Below are 21,707 nucleotides of genomic sequence, written 5' to 3' on the forward strand. Positions count from 1 at the left end.
TAGGCGGGACAGATTCCGAGCCATAAGCAAGAAGGGGGAAGGGCTGACTTCTGAATGGGGATTAAAGAAAGACTCATGGCGGAGGTGGCATTTGAAGTGATTCCTAGTCTGGACAATGAGGGAAAATGACATTTCTAACAGCTGGGTTAGCATGACGGGTAAGTCAGAGGCAGGTGAGAGCAGAGGGAGCTTGGGAGATGGGGAATGGTGGCCACTAGATGAAGTCACAGATATGGCCATGGAGGGAGATGGAGGATGGGTTATAGGAGACTTGCCTGAAGAGTCTGGAATTTATTTGGAAGTCTAGAGAGAAGGCAACTTTTTTTTTTTTTTTTTAATTTGGGAGCCACAGTTCATCACGCCCTTTAAGGATTATCTGTCTGATGAGGATGGGCAGGATGGCTTGTGAGGGAAATCCTTGGAGTCCTCGTAGGGGGCTATAATGAAAGATGAAAGCATAAGAAGGACTTGCTGAGGCTGTGGAGTGGGGGTGGTGGGAAAGGAGAGTGATATACTTCCTTCTAGAACAGGGCCATCCAGTACAACTTTCTGCTATAATGGAAACACTCCCCGCACTGTCCAATGTAGTAGCCACCAGCCACATATACCCAATATGTACTTGAAATGTGGCTAGGGTGACAAAGAAACTGAATTTAAAATTTTATTTAATTGTAATCAATTTAAATATAAAGAGCTACATGTATCTAATGACATGGACAGTTGCCAAGTAACAACTATCGCACAGGTAAGTTGTCAAAGAAATCAAGAGACATAATATTAAAAATGTTTAAGTAGCACAAGGCAGAAATTCACATTACTCTTGATAGCTTTCTTAAAATTTTGGCATGAGTCAAGTGCCTGTTGAAGGACATTTAGCTGTGACTTTCTAGAGGGCAGGAATATTCATTCCTCTTTCTATTTCCTAGTCCCGAGTACAGTCCTAAGCACTGTAAGTACTCAAAGTAAACAATTTGGAATGAATACATGAATGGGTGAATGCATGACCACAGTGTCTATGCAGCTTGGAGTCCACCATTTAAAGAGTTGAATTTAGGAAAACGTCTTAATAGGTGAAGTAGCAACTGTCGACTACCTCTGTAACTTCATTGCTTAACTGCTCTAAAAATCAAAATACTAGAGTGTATGAACTGAACAGCTGGAAGAATTGAAGTTTCATTTTCTTAGTGAAACTGGTAGTGTTATTTTTGCTCAAGAGCTTTAAAAGAGTCAAAGGATTCATAGGAATGGTAGAACCTTAACACCATGATACATTTAGTTTAACGCTTTGAGAAAGCAATTTCCTGATTATAAAAGCAATACATGCTTTTTATAGAAACGCTGGAATGCATTAAAATAATAAAGGAGAAAATAAAAGTTATTCACAATTTTATAACCAAAGGCATTCACTGTTGAGATATTACATTTCCTTTATGTCTTTTTCTGTATCTATCTATCTATCTATCTATCTATCTATCTATCTATCTATCTATCCTTTTTCTCTAAATGAGGCAAATCTTCATAGCATGAGCAATGTCCCCATTCTTCTAAAACAATCCTAATAGCTGCATAATATTCTGTCATGTGAAAATGCCATAATTTATACAACCATACCCCTACTATTGGTCAGCTACATTGTTTCCAATATTCTAGAATGCCATTTGGCAATTTGTATCAAGAGACTTGAAATGGCTAGGAAGTACTTCTGGGAAAATATCTTAAGGAAATAGTCCTCCACGGGCATCAAAGAATTATTTATAATAGTATCAGGCTGCTAAAAGGCTTTAACATCAAATAATAAAAGAATATTAGTAAATTATGTTATATGAATATTAAAACTTACAAAAGTTGGTTTTGAAAATTTTGAAATAAGATCGAAAATACTTATAAGAGTAAGTGAAAAACATGATATCGAATTACATAGGTACTATAGGCACCAGTTTTTAAACCAAAACCCAAACCCTTGCATAGAGAAACAAACAAACAAACAAACAAACAAACAAAAAAGCCTGGGAAGCACATAGAAAAAATATTCACAAGGTTTTTTCTTTTTAATTTCAGTATAGTTAACATACAGTGTTATATTAGTTCCAAGTGTACAATACAGAAATATTAGCAATGGTTATCCTTAGCTGAGAGACCAGACAGTAATTATATTTGCTTCCATCCCTAACATTTCCATACATTAAAAGCTCTGTAATAGGGCGCCTGGGTGGCTCAGATGGTTAAGCGTCTGCCTTCGGCTCAGGTCATGATCCCAGGGTGCTGGGATCGAGTCCCACATCGGGCTCCCCACTCAGCAGGGAGCCTGCTTCTCCCTCTGACCCTCTCCCCTCTCATGCTGTTTCTCTCTCGCTCGCTCTCTAAAAAATAAATAAAATCTTTAAAAAAAAAAAAAAAGCTCTGTAATAGACGTAACTGTCTGTTAAGGAGTCCACCGAGTGTTGTGGTTAAGACCTCAGAGTGCTCTGATGTTGTCACCGTGTCCTCAAAGAAGACACCATGGTGACATCCATGTCACTTACTTAGGTTGTTTAGAACACCGTGAGACAAGTTTGTCCCTGTTCCTATAGAGAGAAGCAAGTGAGCATGAGCTCTAAGCAAACGGAGACTTGGGGACTTTCACCACAGTGCACGTTCTCATCCCTCTTCCGAGGGCGGCACAAGGACTTGGTGACCTTGCTGAAAACCCTGAACAACAATCATAGAATGTTAACTTCATCTGCTTCCCATTAGAAAGAAAAATCATGGTGTTACCATGTCAAAGAGTCTCAGGTCCCATGCAGGGGGTTCTGCCAAGGGTCTCCCATAAGACCTTTCAAACACACTGGGCAGGTGGTATGGTTTACAGTCATGACCACAGTGCTGGAACAGCTTCCCGCGTGAAAAGGCAGTAAGTATGGCTGAAGCGTAATGGCCTCCAAAACTACTGTTACCACTTGCAGGACTCTTACCAGTGCTGCCTTTACGTGCTGCCCATAAGGAGGATGCTATGCTAAGCAGTTCCCTTTATTTTTCATCATTCATGGCCCCCCTTTTGCAGATGAAGAAATATTAATTAAGAGCTTGTTAATATCCTTATTTTACATATGGAAAACTTGAAGGGTAGAAAGGATAAGTAAGTTGGCTGAGGTCCTTTACTAAAAAAGCATCAGCGGGCGCCTGGGTGGCTCAGTCATTAAGCGTCTGCCTTCGGCTCAGGTCATGATCCCAGGGTCCTGGGATCGAGCCCCGCATCGGGCTCCCTGCTCAGCGGGAAGCTTGCTTCTCCCTCTCCCACTCCCCCTGCTTGTGTTCCTGTTCTAGTTATCTCTCTTTCTGTCAAATAAGTAAATAAAATCTTTAAAAAAAAAAAAGCATCAGTGGTGGGATTTCAACCCAGGCAGTCTGCCTCCGGAGCCTGGCTCCTCTGCTTTCTCTCTCATCCCCATTCAGCTCCACCAAGCTCTTAACCTCTGCTCTGAACACTGTTTACATAATCAAAATGAAGTTTACATACTTACCTATTTGTAAGCCATTTCTAGCTAATGTGAACAATTATCCCACTAACATCAAAGTGAATAATAATTCACAGAACCCCCTTTTAATAGATATAGCTCACAAAACCAGAGATTCACTGGAGCAGTTCATTTGAATTAGGTTCTACAGTCATTTAAGATTTAATTTGAATAAAATTGGCCAAACTTACTGTATTACGGCACTCACAGAAAACTGTCTAGTGCCAAAATAGATGTTTCTCTGACTGAGATTATGGGCATTCTTCTTCTAATTAATTAGGACAGAACTGTCCATTTTTATGAGCCCACTGTTTGTACCACTGATCACCTGAGCTGGAAGCAGGAAAGTCGTTTAGCTCCGTGACTGTGAACTGTTGTACCTTCCCAGCACCGCATTCCACATCGTCCTCAGGCGTTTAGTTAGAACGTGAAATGACTGCACTGCATTCTCCCATCCCAAATTCTCCTCGCTCTCCACATTCATATCTGTTGGTAGAAGGGAGTGATGGAAACCAGTTGAATTCAATCAACATTCAGACGCAAAAGAAAAAGAGGCCTTCAGAAGCAGACGTTGTGACTCCGACCGTACATTCACTGTATTGCCTTGAGACCTTGTTAACACATTTTATTAACATGAAAACATATCTCAAGTTGATGGATCTTTTCAGATTTCAGGGTGTGGATCTCCCAGAACCTCTTTACTAGGCTATATTCCTAGTTTATAACTTCTTGTCCTCTGACCTGTGATTTCATTTAATAGGATTCAGTGCATCTAGGAAATTATGGTTTATAAGAAGAATATCGTCTGTCTTGTACTTTAGTGTTTTCAAAGCATCTGTTGAGTGATCGTAGCATTTCAGTTATGGGCATAAAAGGAAACGATGGCCCTTTTAGGGGCTGGGAGTGAAGAGCTGAGGGTTGTGGCCTTACATGGAGCAGGACATACCTCTTTTCAACAACCATACTGGGATTTGTTGGTAAGTATATGGTCATCCCATGACTCAAACATTATAGATTGCTTCCTACCTGCCAAGAATTACTGGGCATCAAATTAATATTTGTAATATGCCTTCTAAGTGCCAGGCCCCCAGCCTGGGCTCAGAATAGGAAAAGCCTATGATGTAACTCAAGGATTTTTTTGTGTAGCTCGCCAGCCAAGGTTGGGACCAACAGTGCTGTGGAAGGAACCCAAGCTTTAAGAAACCAAGTGCCTGGAATTAAAATCCTGTCTCAATTGCTTACCAGCTGGGCGACCTTGAGAGTCATTTTACTTTTCCATGCTTCAGTTTCTTTATCTAGAGCCAATGGAAACAACCTCTTGGGGCAAACGTATAGGGAAAATAAGGGGATGGATATAAAGTTTCTGGCATGTGGTTCAGTTAATAGGAACTCTGTGGGAAGGAAAGATTAGGCAGGAAGGGGGAAAAAAAAAAAGGAGAGCTCAACCAACTCAGTCCCTTGATACTTGATGAGATGAATGCTATGAAGTGTGATATTAACAGACCCCAAAGAATATGCTCTTTCCATCCCAGCACCTCGGAAATGCATACGTGCGTGTCATTTACACCTCCCAAATGCAGAGAAGGACCAAGTGTATGAATGCCAAAGAAAGACATCCCTCCTGCACACAGCAGACTGGTGAACTCACCAGTAGGGAGCTGTAGAAGAGTATGCAGCTTCGTGAGCAGCTAGACCCAACCCAGTCACCCCAGGAAGGCAGGCGATCTGCTGTTAGAGAAGAGGCTAGGGCATCCCATTTTTGAAAATATTTGCCCCGCTGGCCACTACAGAGATCCAGGGGTGTCTCGTGCCACAGGCATTTCCAATGACCACTAGGCATGAAGTGCAGGTGTTACTTTCCAGGAGCTCCTGGTGTAGTGCAATCCCCAGGAGCAAAGGGCACAGCATTGGCGGCACCTCTGCCATGCAGGCTGCAAGTGGCCCCAGGAAACCTATGTACTCACTGGAATCCTGACACTTCACACCCCAAATGCAGATCCTTATCCCAAATCCAACAGCTGGCCGTAAATCGTGGCGCCGGAAAAATAAGATGGAACAATTCAACTTCAGGCGGGAGTATGGATTTAGTGAGATGATTAGGCTCATGATCTTTTTTTTTTAAGTGTTCAATAATTCATCAGTTGCGTATAACACCTAGTGCTCATCACATCACGTGCCCTCCTGAATGCCCATGATCTTGAGCAAGTAAACTACTTTCTAAATCTACTAACGGGCTTTAAGCCAAACCCCCACTTACTACGGTCTCCACAAGAGGCAGAGTGGGCACTAGGTCAGGTTTTACGGTAATGCTCAGCAAAAATGAGGTAGGAAATCGGGTGATCGCTAAACCACAAGGACTTTAGTTACTGGCATTGACTGCAAACACTAAGAGAGGAAAAGGTCAAGGATAATTTGAAAGAACTGAGATCTGAGATCTGAAAGAACTGATTTTATTCTTGATACATGGGCTCTAATTTTACTGACTTCACCCTGATTGAGGGAGAGAAATGAAAAGAGAACACTCCTATTCACAGGAACTCTAGTGACATCCCCAGGAGAAATTTCATGTCATCCCTAGAGATGCTCTCAGGCATGAGGAACATACCCCTCAGAAGAGCCAAGTGTGCATTTTTAAAGAAAATTTACTGGCGTAATTTACTTCTCTCTTGCAATAAGATGTTCTTCCTTTACTTTCACAGCCATGGGAAAAATTCGTTGGTGACTAATGAATTTTTAATGTTTGTATAGGAGTCAATCAGTCACAAGCCTTCCTGCTTTGATTTCATACTTAATCTTCTGGTATTTTGACAGCAATCCCAAAGATAGGGAGAGAAGCACACAGCTGTTTAAGTTAGGGTTTATTTTCTCCACTCTCTTTACAGCATTAAGAGCACTGGAAATGACAGTAAAAGCATTATCTGATTTGATTTGAGTGGCAGTCTTTTCAATTTAATAACTCTGATGTCAGCTTCTCTGTCATTTTGCCAAGTTTAATTCCAACTTCTACTGCGATTAATACTCTAATGAAGACACTATCTGATTCCAGTGCCAGCACACACTTGTGAAGCTTTGCTCTTCTTCGCTACTGTTGGAGCTTCTTCTGTGAACCATGATAAATCAACCCCAGCTAGCGTGCCTGTCAGTTGTGAACCCAAAAACCATTGAACATCCCCATTTTACTCTAAAATTTTATTACCCTACGGCATATTTAATATTTTAGTATCACTTTATTTTCCAGTGTTTTACCCTGTTTTTTTGGTCATTCTTCCAAACCACCCCATAGAAGGTAACTAAGTGGTCTGGGTCCTAAGTAAGACCTACCAAGGTTAAGTGACTTTCCCCAAATCAGAATAATTATCCAACGCCCTCTGAAGAATCAGCTGAACACTTCATTCCCTAGTCCACAGCTCCATTAGGATAAAGAGCATTTACAAGCACCTATGTGGTAGAGGGTTGAGCCCGAACCTGGCTAATCTGAGCTCATCACGTTCCATTTGTTAAAAAGTGCTTCCGACGTTTTGCACGTTTTTCATCTACATATAGAACTCAGACTATCAGGGATACTTGTAACTCTAGGGAGTCCTATTAGCCACTTCTCTTCCAGAAATTTATTTATTTCAAAGGTGAAAATCAGGGAGAGAAAATCAGTACAGACTGCAAGTCTGAGTCATCGGAGTGCAGTTAGGAATCCAAAACATAGCCTGGCTCTCAAAGCTTAGCGCTACATCGGGAGGGGATAAACAAGTCCCAAAATACTTAGTTTAACAAAGGAAACAAAAAGGCACATAAGCACTGCCAGTTCTCTGGGCGAAGAATTCAAGGAGGAAGGATACAAGAGCGAATGGCCACCGTTGACGTCTCTGGCCATGGCACACAGGTGCTCTTGGATCTCCCACCAGCAACTACACAAACCTCCCAATGTGAGACCTGAGGCTTTGCCATTTCTCCGAACTTCTTAACTCCACGATGGCCATTAAGAGCACCAACTAATCTCTTTCCTATTCTCCCAGCAAGACGAGGAAGTGCTTTTTTTTTTTTTTTTTTTAATTGCCCTGTTTAAAGCCATGGTGATTGTTTCTTTCCAGTGATAGTCAGAGTCTGTTCTCTTCAAGAGATTTTGCAGAAACAATTCCGAGCCTGGCCTTCATCAGTCTGTACCTGAGTTCCGGCAGGAGCCTCCTTGCTGACCTGCCTTCCTCGAACTTCCCTCACTTCAGTATCCCTACAGAGTGGACACACCTCTGCCCAGGACTTAGGCAGCCCCTTTCCAGTACCTGCACTGCTGTGTGCAGTGCACGAGGGGTGGGGGTCAGTGGCTCTACCCACCCCGCTTCCAGGAGGGGCATGCACCTGCTCTAGCTGATCTGAACCCAAAGCTCAATTCTAGGACATAGACGGCATTTTTGGGGATTTGATGTAGGCCCGAAGCTTCTGGCTACCAGCTTATTGCCCCAGGAAGGGCACCTCCCTGAGAAAAGGGCTGGCATAGAGAATGGCAAGAAGGGGATCCATCAGAAATGACCTTGCTGGGGCCCCTGGACTATTCTTAGATGTCAATGACAGGAGTCCATAAATTCTTCCTTTTTGACTTGGCCAGTCTGAATCGGGTTTCCGTCACTTGAAGCTGAAGGGATCCCGAGTGATCAACCCCACACACATCTGACAAGGCCTTCTTACTTGAGAACTCTTCTCCTGGGTTGTTTGGTTCAACATTCTTGCAGACCTGCCTGCAATGTACAAACTGGTCTACTCTTCCTTCCAAACTCTTTTCTCTTTACAATTGGCTCCCTTTAGATATATGCCAGTTCCTGTCTGCCTTGACCCTCCAGGTCCTGGCTCAGTGATTTCCTCAAACCCCTGTACTGTCTCCCTTCCCAAATAAAAGTCCTTTGTGTCTTTCAGGGCTTTTTTCAGAACTCAACTGATTTCTTCCTGCTACCTCCCATTGGCACATTCATTCCCCATACTCCCTCATCAGGCACCTGACGATAGATTAATGGAGATGCTGATTTCCTCAATTAAATTAGAAATTTCTTAAGGTCCATGAATTGTACAATGAGTGTTCTCAAACCTTTTGAAATCGACCCTATTCTTTTTGATAACTAAAAATTCCACAGCTCTTTTATTTATTTATTTTTAAAGATTTTATTTATTTGAGAGAGCGAGAATGAGAGAGAGAGAGAGTACATGAGAGGGGGGAGGGTTAGAGGGAGAAGCAGGCTCCTTGCTGAGCAGGGAGCCCGATGCGGGACTCGATCCAGGGACTCCAGGATCATGACCTGAGCCGAAGGCAGTCGCTTAACCAACTGAGCCACCCAGGCGCCCTCCACAGCTCTTTTAATTTTATCTGAAATTTCAAAACAAATTAAATATGGTGACCAAAACCAAACTCAATATTTGGTATAATATTAAATATGCATTTTTAAACTCAACTTGGACGAGAAATCTGGGTTGTATCCTGAGACCAGTGGTTCTCAAAACTTGAGCGAACATCACAACCACCTGGAAAGCTTAGGAAAACACATATAGTTTGTATTTGGCCCGGCCCCTAGAGTTTGTATTTCAGTGGGTCTGGTGTAGGGCATGAGAATGTGCACTTCCAACACGTTCCCAAGTGATGCTGAGGCTCTAGTTTGAGGACCACACTTTTGGGAACGGTTGTACTGGAAGCATGTTCCTTCCTCCCTCCATTCCATATATGAAAAGAGCGCGTCTTTGAGGTCTGGATCCAGAACTCCATCTCTGCCTCTCTATGACCATGTGAACTTATGAGCTCAGTAGCCACACAGAAGACGTGACCATCCAGAGTGCAGAGCTCGGAGTATGAGCTCAGTAGCCACACAGAAGACGTGACCATCCAGAGTGCAGAGCTCGGAGTATGAGCTCAGTAGCCACACAGAAGACGTGACCATCCAGATCTGCCATGTTGCCAGGTGACACTGATCGTTCCAACTCCTCACTCTGAGTATCATGAGGCAATCATAGAACTTATGTCCTTGCCTCACACACAAGGGTTAGAACTGAAGTGCTTCTCACGAGGCTCAGCACATAGTGAGTGCACAGTAAATTCTGACTGTTACCACTGGGATGTTGTCATCACTGTCGACAACTGCAGGTTGATTGTCTTCTGATTCCCAGTCTGAGATTCTTTTCACTCAACAATATCCCTTTCAGACATTTTTTAACTTTCCATCTCTTTTAGGTGAATCCACCTTTCACTGCAGCACAGCCTCTAATATTATCTGTCTCCCATCTCATGCTATTCCTCTGTTCCATCAAAATATTGGAAATTATCTTTCTTTGAACAGCCCAGATATTTTTTTCCTTCCATCACAAAATGTACTTTTCCCTTCAGCCTAGTTCAGCTAAAATTCCATTTTTAGAAAGTCTGTGCATTAAAACAAATTAGATTCTGGGCCTAAAATAGCCCCCATTTTCTCACCCCCTGACAATTATTAACAGTTTTCCTACAAAATACATTAAGGCTTCCCAGAGACTCTTATCTATGGAATTCTCTACCACATTAGCACTGTGGAGAAGAATGGTTATTTGTGGCATTTCGCAGAAACAAGAGGAAAACAAGATTCATTGTCTCCTGCTCTCTTTCATTCGCTCCACGGAGTAGAGGCTGGAAATTTGCTCTTAGTGTGGTCGTGGAGTTTCTGAAGAGGCATCAACCATGTGTTCAGAAACTTGACAAGGGGCTGGCCCAGAGTGAGCCAGGGCACAGAAGCAAGATGCTCAGGAAAGCAGGAGCCAAGAGTCAAGCAATTAACATTGTTTTCATGCTTCCCTATAATTAGCCAGATCAAAGGGGACCTGGGCTTACAGATTTCAGCAGGCCTGCTGCACTCTCTGAGAGCAGTTAGCAAACAGACTATAGATCTTCAGTACGACTAATTAATTGTTCACAAGCAGAACTCATTTTCTTATAAATCACTCCCTTCTGAGTCCTTTACCAGTTATTCCCAGTTGGAAGTGTTGCACTGGAGAAAATGTTCAGGACTTACATAGTTCCCGTTTCCTGAGTGTTAACTGCGTCTTGCAGATTGCTCAAGAACACCTCAGAGCGACCCTCCCAGGTGGGCTTTGGGGCTCCAGCTCCCGTGATTTGACCAAGCCTCATTTCTAGGAAGTGGCAGGACTTGAACTCAGATCTTTCAAAAAGTCAGTGATTTGCAAATGTTCTTGATTCTTAAAAAAAAAAAAAATCTCCTGAGCTGCTTAATAACAATACACATATGACTCCAGTAGGTCTGGAAGGAGGCTGGGAAGCAGGATATTTAAAAGGATCCAAGTGATTCTTACTTTCACTGAGGCTTGGTAAACCAATTGCAAAATTTAAGAGACCGTCTATGGAACTTTCTGTTTTATTCCAGTCCATTGCATGGGAACTTTACACTTTCATGACGTGTCAGTCTCTTTCTAGTCTTTTCCTCAGAGACCCAGATTCATTTCTATGATAGTCCAGATACATGTCAGTCATCCACCCAGAACTCTGAGGGGTTCCCAGTTTCACTCAGCATAGAGGCCAGAATCCTTATAATGGCCTACAAGTGCCCTGTGTTCTGGTCTACTCTTATTTCTTGGACACTGTCACTCCTCCACTCATTCCTCTCTGGATACATGGCCCCTTGCCATCCCACAAACACTCCAGGAACTCCTGTCTGCACCTTTGCACTTGCTGTTCTCACTGCCTAGAACACTCTTCCTCCAGATATGCACACAGCCAACTCCCTCATCCGCTGTCAGTCTCTGTTTAACTGTGGCTCAGTAAGGATGGCCCTGGCTTAAAACTACAACCGTGCCCCACTCCTGTAATTCCTAATACCCTTTACTTTCTGCCACTTTTTTCTTTTTGTCATACACTATCCCCTTCTACCATGCCAAATAATTTACTTATTATGCTTCTTATGTAGTCACCATCTCCTCCACAGAGTAAGCATTGTGAGGGCAGGGACTTTGCTTGTCTACTGAGGTATCCCAAGCACCTGGAACAGTGCCTAGTATATAGCAGGTGCTCAATAAATGCATGTTGAATTAATGACTGTAATGGAAACAAACCTTCACACAACAACACTTAACCTTACTACATCACTGCGCTCTGAGGCAGCCAATCCAATTCTATTCTAACTTATTTCATTCAAGTGTTGGGTATAATTCAAGACTTGGCCAGTGAAAAGCACTGACATAATTAAAATTCTGTTGCTTTGTTTGCCAATATCTTGCTGGGTGCAAGACAGGGCCCCAGTTCTCACAATGTGCTATTTGACCAGCAAAGACGAAGGCCTCCCCCAAAGGTAAATGACCATAATGGCGGCAAACAACTATACATGATAACAGTCCATGCACAAATAAGAAAGATGCTAAGATGATAAAAGCAGAAGTTTTGGCATATGAGTCCTTTGACACAATGCTAACTTAGCTTTGAAGGTACAGAGCAAAGCCGTGAGAAATACACGAGGATAGTAGGCAAGGCATGGGTGAGTCAGCAAGAGGAACACTAACATGTTCTAAATTATATTGTTAGTTACACAAAGAATGTTTTTAAACCTAAAGTTTAATCACCATGTTTTGTGAATTTTCCTTTCAAAACTGTTAAAAGGACAGGACTGGTTTTATTTCAGATGAATACATTCAGATGAACAAGATTAGTAGACCCGATAACACCAATTATTATTTGTAGTTGTATCTTATGGGATCTTAAGTATTCTTTCACCTTAGTTTGTCTTCGTGCTTCAGAACTGACACTGTAAGCATTTCCCCACCGTATTAGTTTGCTTGGGCTGCCATAACAAAACACCACAGACTGAATGGGTAAACAATGGAAACGTATTTTGTCACACCTCTGGAGGCTGGAAGTCCAAGATCAAGGCGCTGGCAGATTTGATTTCTTCTGAGGCCCCTCTCCTCAGCGATGGCTCTCTTCTCCCCATGTCCTCATGGGGTCTTCCCTGCCTGTGTCTCTGTCCTAATTCCTCTGCTTATAAGGACACCAGTCATACTGGATTAGGGTCCATCCTCATGTCTTCATTTTAACTTAATTAAAATTAACTTCGAAGACCCCACCTCCAAATACAGTAGCCGCCTTCTGAGCTACTAGAGCTCGGGGCTTCAACATATGAGTTTGGGGGAAACACAATTTAGCCCACCTACATTTCTGATTCTAATCCAACCTACTCGGGATTAAGCGTATTATTTTGCATCTTCATCTGCTGTCATATATGCAACCAAAGCCAAAAGAAAAATATACAACTTCACATTCAATGTACATGACATCCCCAAAATAATAAATGGAAATGAACTGGCTAGTAATACAAATTAATTAATTAAAGTTAATTTAACTACACCTAAGATTTTTCATTTTTCTCATCAACTAGGGAGAATAAAAGAACTTCTACTCAAAGCTTGGGCTTTCTTCCTAGATACTTCATTTTAGATTGGTTTACACAGACACCTTTTTTCTCCTTAACAGTCTTCTCTGGGCATTTGGTGAAAATTAAAAAGAGAAAGGAATACCCATCTGAGGGAGGATCAGCCAGTCAATCCAGGAGGAAAACAGGAGGTTTAAAATCAACCATGTATAGATGTTTCGGCATCAAAACATCCTAGGAAACACTGCTGTCTCCACGTTACATAGAGTGTGGACTCTGAATGGAATACAGTTGTCAGGAGCATCTCAGTGGGATTCAGAACAAAGTGGTGTGAGAATTTTGTCAAGTCAAACGTTCCCTGAGGGCCTACTATGTGCAAGAAGTAGTGCAAGACCCTAGAGGAGATTTAGCAAGACAGTACTGGAAGAAGTGAGGAATTTTTACTAGGTGAATTAAAGATTTGGTGGAGACATAAGAGCTGTCCAAAAAACTTGAGGGCTTGCAGGCAGAAAAAAGATTCAATTTATTCTCAGAGGCTCCAGAATGCAGAGTTTGATCAAGTGGTTCAAACTCTGAGAGGCTGCTTTTGGCTACAAGAAAGATGAACTGTCTAACAGAACTATCTAGTAACATTGAGATAATGAGTTCCCTCTCACCAAATATATTCAAAAGGAAGGCTCAGGGTGCATGGAGGGATTCATGTGTCAGGGAGAGAATAAACCACTCCCTTGGTTCCTTACAAACCCATTAGGTTCATTCTTTCTATGGGCTTCCAGTGATAAAGTCAGACAGATAGACAGTATCTACTCCTATGCATTGTCTAAATAATATTTTGTCTACAGTAGAAATAAAAATACTATCATCTATTCCATGATGCATTCCATACAGTGGAATTATCCATAATTTCTTCACTCCTTACCAGTCACTGCAAAGGATCTGTGACACATCTCTCCCTCTATCCCCTGCCACTAAATTCAGATCAAGCCTACAATCAAAACCAACCACCTTGTCACTAAGGTGACCCAGACAAAAATGACCCCAAGTGTATCAGTGCAGGAAATAGAATTAAAATAACATAGCTCCATTCTACCCTATGATCTTAGATGGTACCTTCATTACAATACCACTTTCTTGGGAACAATGTGATGGTCTCCAGTACTCAGCACTAGCTTCATGGACTTAATATTCCTATACTGTGACCAACGAGGCAGTTACTCGAGATTAGGTGGGGAAAGAGGCTACTGTACCATGTATTTGCAAGGGGGCCTGTTGTTACTGCTGCTAATACCTTCGCCAAGTTGTTAACAAGGGCTGAGGATCCTAATATTCAGTGGTGAACGCTAACCCAACCTTAAGAACCAACCTCAGGGGTGGGAGCTCCGAATGGAAAAGGGTAAACATCTGCCAAAGTTAAGTTCCATCTGATTTCATGCTCCCATGAGCAGTGGAAACCAAAATCACCTAATTTTCTACCCAGCTAGGCTAAGAGGATGGTCACAGGGAGACACACTTCACAATCGTTATATTTCATTTGATTTTATTTTTTGCTCGTCACCCCTAAATTAATAAGGGCCACCACCGTTCAGCAGCTTAATCAACAGAACTCCATCATTCTGTCAGCCCCTTAGGAGGGAAGGAAGTGTGCAGGAGAAAGCCTGGCTGGGGGAGGGGTGCATGGCAGAGAAGGGAGGAGGTGGGATAGGGATTGAGAGAGAAAGATGTCAAAATAATGTGAGACCTCACGTATAATCTGGAGCTGAGGCAGCCATGTAATTATAAAGCTAGCTCTTCTTTCACTTGACAGCACAAGAAAAGAAGGTGAAGAGAAGCTTTTAAATGAAACATGACATTCCCTTCTTAAAGTCTGATTTAGATTTTAAATGGCTTAGTACTTTGCATTTACTTCCACACTCTGGGCTATCCAAGGAATAGATGTTTAATAGAAAGAGAAACTACACATCTTTTTTTTTGGAACAGTATGCACATGTTTCTAAACAATTTCTTTATAAACATTTTGTGTTTATAAAAGCTTTTTACATTATCCAAGCAGTAAGTGGCCATGTTTTGGTAAGCATAAATGTATTTTAGCTTACAGGGAAAAAACATGATATGCTTTTTGTTTAAAAATAACATGAAGCATAATGTGTGCAATGCATTAAGAATTTATTGCCCGTTTCTGCTTCAGTTCCTTTACTGGGGGTAGCCCACAGAAACTGCAAGTCCCTACAGGCAGTGCTCCGTGGCCCACATTAAATTGGAGCATTGCATGCTGGGACCTGTAGACCCTAAACAAGAGGGCAGCTGCAGTATGTTTCCTGTGTGATGGGCGGTCTAACAAGTTTCAGAGTTTATATTCCATCTCATAGCCAAAGATGAACATACCTGCCTCTTCTCTCCTTCCCACACCCATCTTAACATCCCTCCTACCCCAAAGGACTCCAGACATTTCCTCCCAAAGTGGGTATGAAATGCCCCAAATTGCTGTATCTACTTGATAAGTATTACCAATAATATTCATAATAATGCCCGATAGCTATTGAAAATTTTGGCATATTGCAAAATATTTAATACACATTATCTACACATGAGATGGATATTATTAAACTCATTTTATGAAAAAGAAAGCTGAGGCTCGAAGAATGCAATTTACTCACAAGTACATAGCAAGTAAATGACAGACCCGAGACCGCAGCCCAGGTCTCGGGCTCTCAGTCCAAGTCTTTCCTGCATCCCACCCTCCTTACCCTTTTTTTTTTTTTTAAGATTTTATTTATTTGAGAGAGAGAGAGTGTACAAGAGGGGGGAGCGTCAGAGGAAGAAGCAGACTCCCCGCTGAGCAGGGAGCCCGATGCGGGACTTGATCCTGGGACTCCAGGATCATGACCTGAGCCGAAGGCAGTCACTTAACCGACTGAGCCACCCAGGTGCCCCACCCTCATTCCTCTTTTCTTTCTTTTCCTTTGTCCTTCTTGTCCCTTCTCTTTTCTTTCCCTTTCTTTCTTTTTAATAGCTTTATTCAGTTATAATTGACACATAATAAACTGAACTTAAAGTGTACAACTTTATCAACTGTGATGTGTATATAACAGTAATAACATCACCATAATTAAGATAATAAACTTATCCATCAGCCCATCAAGTTTCCTCCTGATCCTTTGTTAACATCTCCCTGTCCCCATTCTATACTCTCCCATCCCAGGCAACCACTAATCTTCTTTCTTTTTTTTTTAAGATTTTATTTATTTATTTGAGAGAGAGAGAGATTGAGAGAACAAGTGGGGGGAGGGTCCGAGGGAGAAGCAGACTCCCTGCAGAGCAGGGAGCCCGACATGGGACTCGATCCGAGGACCCTGGGATCATGACCTGAGCGGAAGGCAGACGCTTAACCGACTGAGCCACCCAGGCACCCGCTAATCTGCTTTCTTGCACTATGGATTAGTTTGAATTTTAATTTTATATAAATGGAATCATACAGTATACACTCTTTTTCTGTCCAGCTTCTTTCACTTGGCATAATTATTTTGAGACTTATCCAGGTTGTCACACATATCATAAATTCATTCCTTTTTATTGTTGAATAATATTCCAATATATGGATATACCAAATTGTTTATCCATTCACCTGTAGATGGACATTTGGACTGTTTCCACTTTGGGGCTATGACAAATACAGCTGCTATGAACATTCATATATAAGTCTTTCTATGAATATATGCATTCCTTTCTCTTTGGTAAATATCTAGGAGTGGAAGGCTGGGAAATATGGCAGGTGTATGTTTAACTTTTTGAGAAGCCACCAAGTTGTTTTCCAAAATGGTTGTACCACTTTGCTTTGCCACCATCAGAGTGTGAAAGTTCCAGTTCATCTACATCTTCACTAACACTCGGTATGGTTAGTCTTTTTAACTTTATTCATTCTAACGGGTGCTAAATGATACCTCATTGTGGTTTTAATTTAGATTTCTCTAACAACAAATGATGCTGAACATCTTTTCATGTGGTTATTTGCTATCCATGTATCTTCTTTGTTCAAACATTTTGCCCATTTTTAGTTGCATTGTTTGTTTTCTTACCATTGAATTTTGAGTGGTTTTAGACATTTTGGATACAAGTCCTTTATTGGATATGTGATTTACAAATATTTTCTCCCAGTGTTTTTCAAAGAACAGACATTCTTAATTTTGACAAACTCAGATTTAGTCATTTTTTTTGTGTGTTTATGGGTCATGGTTTTGATGTTGTATCCAAGAAATCTTAGCCTAACACAAGGTCATAAGTATTTCTTCCTGTGTTTTCTCCTAGAGGTTTTATATATAGTTTTTGGTTTTACATTTAGGAAGAGAATATGTTTGGGGTTAATTTTGCATATGGTATGAGGTGTGGGCTGAAGTTCTTTATTGCATATGTATTTTTTATTTGATTACTTTTATACTGCTATTCTATTTTTGACTATTTAAAAAAAAATTTTTAAGATTTATTTATTTATTTCAGAGGGTGGGGGAGGGACAGAGGGAGAATGAGAGACAGAGAAAATTCTCAAGCAGACTCCCCACTGACTCCCCAACACAGGGCTGGATCCCGGGACCCTGAAATCATGATTAAAGCCAAAATCAAGAGCCAGACGCTTAACTGGCTGAGCCACCCAGGCACCCCAATTTAAAAATGTTTTATTTTTAACTATTTTTTTTAAAGATTTTTATTTATTTGACAGAGAGAGACACAGTGAGAGAGGGAACACAGGCAGGGAGAGTGGGAGAGGGAGAAGCAGGCTTCCCGTGGAGCAGGGAGCCCGATGCGGGGCTCGATCCCAGGACCCTGGGATCATGACCTGAGCCGAAGGCAGATGCTTAACGACTGAGCCATCCAGGCGCCCCTATTTTTAACTATTTTAAGGCATCTTTCTCTTCCAATTCTTTTAGCAATTCTTTTTCTTTAGGAACTGCCAAGACGATAAATAAACAGATTTTAAAATAAAGATAGTCAATAGCATAAACCAAACAATATTAAATTAACAACTTAGAAGTGACCAGACATCGAATAGGCTTTATGAGAGGAGCATCCTGAGAGAAGGCTGAAGCCCACCTGCTGGGGGTTACCAATGGTCCCGCACGTGGTAAAAGTGAAGGCTAACACAGTGAATATGCTCTGTTCTGAAGTCCTATACAATCAGAGAACCTCACTGGAAACTGAAAAACTAAAGATAACATCTATTAAAGGCAGAGTTCAGTCTATCAAATTATACATTCTGAGCAGTGCTGGTTGATAAATAACATTTCTCCAGTTTCCTTTATCTTTGTTTTGTTTTTTCTTCCAATTTGAAGACCCTGCTTTACATGACACTGTTGTTCAGAAATGCTACTTCTGTCCTGGGGCAGACTGAAGTGAAAATGTCTGTAGTAACTGCCAAGAGCACTGCTTTGTCCCTTCCCAGGGGTGGGTCACTAGAGACTCAAAATCTAGAAGAAACTGTTTATCCTGCTGCTCCAGGATTCTAATTTTAACACTGGGAGGTGAGAATGGTGGGCACTTGGGAACTGTATTTTTTACATAGATCTGAAATCATTGGATCTGTACCTTAAATTCTTCGCCGAACCCTATGTTAATCAAGGGGTCAGCATGCATCTTTCCAGAAAAAAAGGGGGGCAAAAGATAGAATAGGGAAGAAGGTAAAAGCTGGGGGTCACAGAAATTAATTGAAAGTAAGTATTCTTTACAGAAATTGGTAACTTTTCTTCCTGGGTAGAAAATGTTAAGTAAAACAAAACAATAATCAAAGAGAAAAGCATCAATTTAAAATATTCAATTTAAACCTGAAATTAAATTACTGGAACTGGTATCCTTGATTATTATTTTTTAAATTTTTTTCTCATGAATATTTCAAATATAACAAAAATCATGGACATTTTAAGTCTTTGACCATATAATGAACATTTCTCCATCCACTGTCCAATTTATTAATCTTAACATTTTACCAAACTCTTTTATTTCTTAATAGAATACATTATTAAAATAATCATTCTTGATTAAAAATTGACAAATAAGAATAAACTGCAAGGCATAAAAAATATTCTTCCCCCCACTTTCCACAGGCATTGGTAATCAATCATGGCACTCTTTGTTCCTAACCTCTATCAATTGATTAAAATTCATTCAAAAAAAAAAAAAGAAAGAAAGAAAGAGAAAGAAAATGTAATAACCATTCCTGACAAATGAATAAGAGGCATAAACAAAGGGTTCAACCTAAAGACTGGGAAAAATTGAACTTTCTAGACCAATTAGCTTGACTTTATGAATAATTACAGAAATTTTGCTTTATGAAAAATGAATAACCTCAAGCCAGGCCACTTTCTTTCTGTGAAAAATCCACAGTGTTTAACGAAAAGACAAAGGTTACGAAAATAATGAAAAACTATTTTTTTGTCTGAACTTTGGTAACTTTTTAGAATCTATCAGTAATTTAAAGTCTGATTTTCTCAGGATCTATAGTTATACTGAAAAGGTATTTGCTATCTATTTTTCTGGTGCTCCATAGTAAGATTTTGTCTACTGTTAGCTATCTGCCTCATGCAACAGAAACAGGTATAGAACTGTCCTTGAGAAAGGCTTCTTTCCTTCTCCAGACAAGGGGTTCTCAAGACTCTCCCTGAGACCATGTACTAATACCTGTTGTTTTCCAGTTCTGAAGTGAGATGAGTAGTTAAAATGCTTTTTTATTTGAAGACATAATACAAAGAACATATCAAGTTTTCAGTGTTTATCTATGACTCCAACAACTTCTCAATCCTTACCTTCTCCTTCATACTTAATGCCCTGGCTTCATGTAACCTCTCATCTCACACTAACAGTTCCATCTCTGTGGCTGTCTGTTTCCCTGCCTGAGGATCAAGTAGTCGCTTCCATTCATTCCTTTCATAGTATGTAAAATATGAAACAGATAAAATCAAATTCCTCTCTCTGTCATCAGTTACAAAATGATCAAGCCAATCTCGTCCTCCTTCTCTATTTTACTCTGTGAAGTTGTTTTGGAAAATACTCATATCTTCCAACTGCTCTTCAATTCTAAAAACAGTTAGGGTAGCTTGACTAGCCTGGGATGTCTGGAATCTGCAAGAAGATGAGATAAGAATGTAGGCTCTCTTCCTGACAGTTTTGTTCTGAGAACTATCCCTTGCTTTTGCAGGGTTTAAATGGCAGGCAGGAGTTGGAAAGAACTGCCCAGTCATGTGCTACACCGTTCTGCCTTTCATTTCTCTGCTTTTGGCCACTAGAGAGACCACATTTATCAAGACCTATGGCCAAAATGTGCTGGGTGCTGTTAGAGAAAAATACCCTCATAGTTTACTGGCCTTCCCCTCCCTGACCCCAATATCCTTCCTTTGGAAGCTCAAAGGACATTTTTTGAATAATAGTAAATAAGCTTAAAAACTTACTAGCTGGAAATATTGGTTGGGAGAGTGTTTTAATCATTTTAGATCAAATCAAATGACTCCCAGTTGGAAGTAGAAGGGAATGATGCTTCTTATGGCATTCATGGAATTCTGACCTAAGGTAACTCTTTTATTAGGGACGCCTGGATGGCTCAGTTGGTTAAGGATCTGCCTTCAGCTCAGGTAATGATCACAGGGTCTTGGGATTGAGCCCCACGTCAGGCTCCTTGCTCAGCGGGGAGCCTGCTTCTCCCCCCTGCTTGTGCTCTCTCACTCTCTCTCTCTGACAAATAAATAAATAAAGATCTTTAAAAAAAAATAAAGTAACTCTTTTATTTTAACCATCAAGGTAAGTCTTCTCAGCCCCCATCCCTTAGACTCCCAAGTTTGCATCATCTTCTACGCACAGTCCTGCTTCTCGGTTATATTTCTTTTCCACATCTTCCAGTGGCCTTCTTTATTTGAATGTCTCAAAATAGTCTTTGAAAATATCAAGGGCTAAAAGTACCTAAAGATAGAGAGTTCTGAGAGTAGAGAAATGAATGTCCATGTTCTACTGGATGGATGCTTAGAAAGCCAGTTCATGGAGAAATGTGAAAATGAGGAAGGTAAACTGTATTTTATTGAGAGCCTACTATGTGCCAGACACTATAGTAGAAGCTTTCATGTTACCATATTTATTCTTCACAATAACTCTATAAAGTATTATATCCACTTTACAGGTGGGAAACTGAACTTCCGAGATAATAATTTCATTGCCCAAGGTCATAATATCTTCTAAATCAAGATCTAAACCCAGGGCTTTAAGATCCCGGCCCTTATGATCACAACAGGTATGGGACGCTCATTAGTTCCAGTAATGCCTTTCTCCAACTGCACTCAGGAGGTATTTATTATGTGTTCTATGATCCCTACTATACCAGTATACTGTGGGATAAATAATATATACAGTTAATCCCTGTCCTCAACAGCTTTAATCTAAATATATTCCATTTCTTTCAATTAGGAGCCATGTAATCATAAAAAATTGGGGGGAGTGCAGGGGACAGCAGAGAGTGAAACAGAGTCAATATGGTGGAAAAGGAAAGTCTTGATGGATTGATGGAGATGTGGGAAATCCTTGAGAAAAGGGCTAATTAAAGTAAGTCTTAATGGAGCTTAAGATTTCATCTATACTCACCTTGCCCTTGCACCTTCTTTAACAGATGATTCACTGTTTGGGGGGAAAAGGGTTCCTCCCAATAGCAACTGTAGCTCAGTCTTGCTTTGCACAGATGAGGACCCTCAAGTCCAGAGGAAGCAACTCAATAAAATCTACCCAGCTAAAGAGGATCAAACTTGGACTTTGAACTTGTCCCTTATCCAGTTTTATGCTTCTTCCACATGCTTTAGTGCAGCACATTCTTAAGATG

The 21,707-nt window shown here is 40.9% G+C and overlaps 1 protein-coding gene and 1 long non-coding RNA gene across 2 annotated transcripts in view; both read right to left on the reverse strand.

Annotated features, from left to right (window-relative positions):
* Positions 1-21,707, reverse strand: part of LHFPL6 (LHFPL tetraspan subfamily member 6) — a 222,554-nt gene that overhangs the window by 122,083 nt on the left and 78,764 nt on the right. The gene's annotated exons all lie outside the window — the stretch shown is intronic.
* Positions 2,595-20,789, reverse strand: LOC145720625 (uncharacterized). Its single transcript, XR_014143729.1, has 2 exons — positions 9,344-20,789; positions 2,595-9,267 (listed from the first exon to the last, which is right to left on the reverse strand). It is a non-coding gene; the product is annotated as an uncharacterized LOC145720625 (long non-coding RNA).

This window comes from Leptonychotes weddellii, chromosome 3 (assembly GCF_054177405.1).
Source record: "Leptonychotes weddellii isolate Sample4059 chromosome 3, ASM5417740v2, whole genome shotgun sequence".
NCBI classification, from domain to species: Eukaryota; Metazoa; Chordata; class Mammalia; order Carnivora; family Phocidae; genus Leptonychotes; species Leptonychotes weddellii.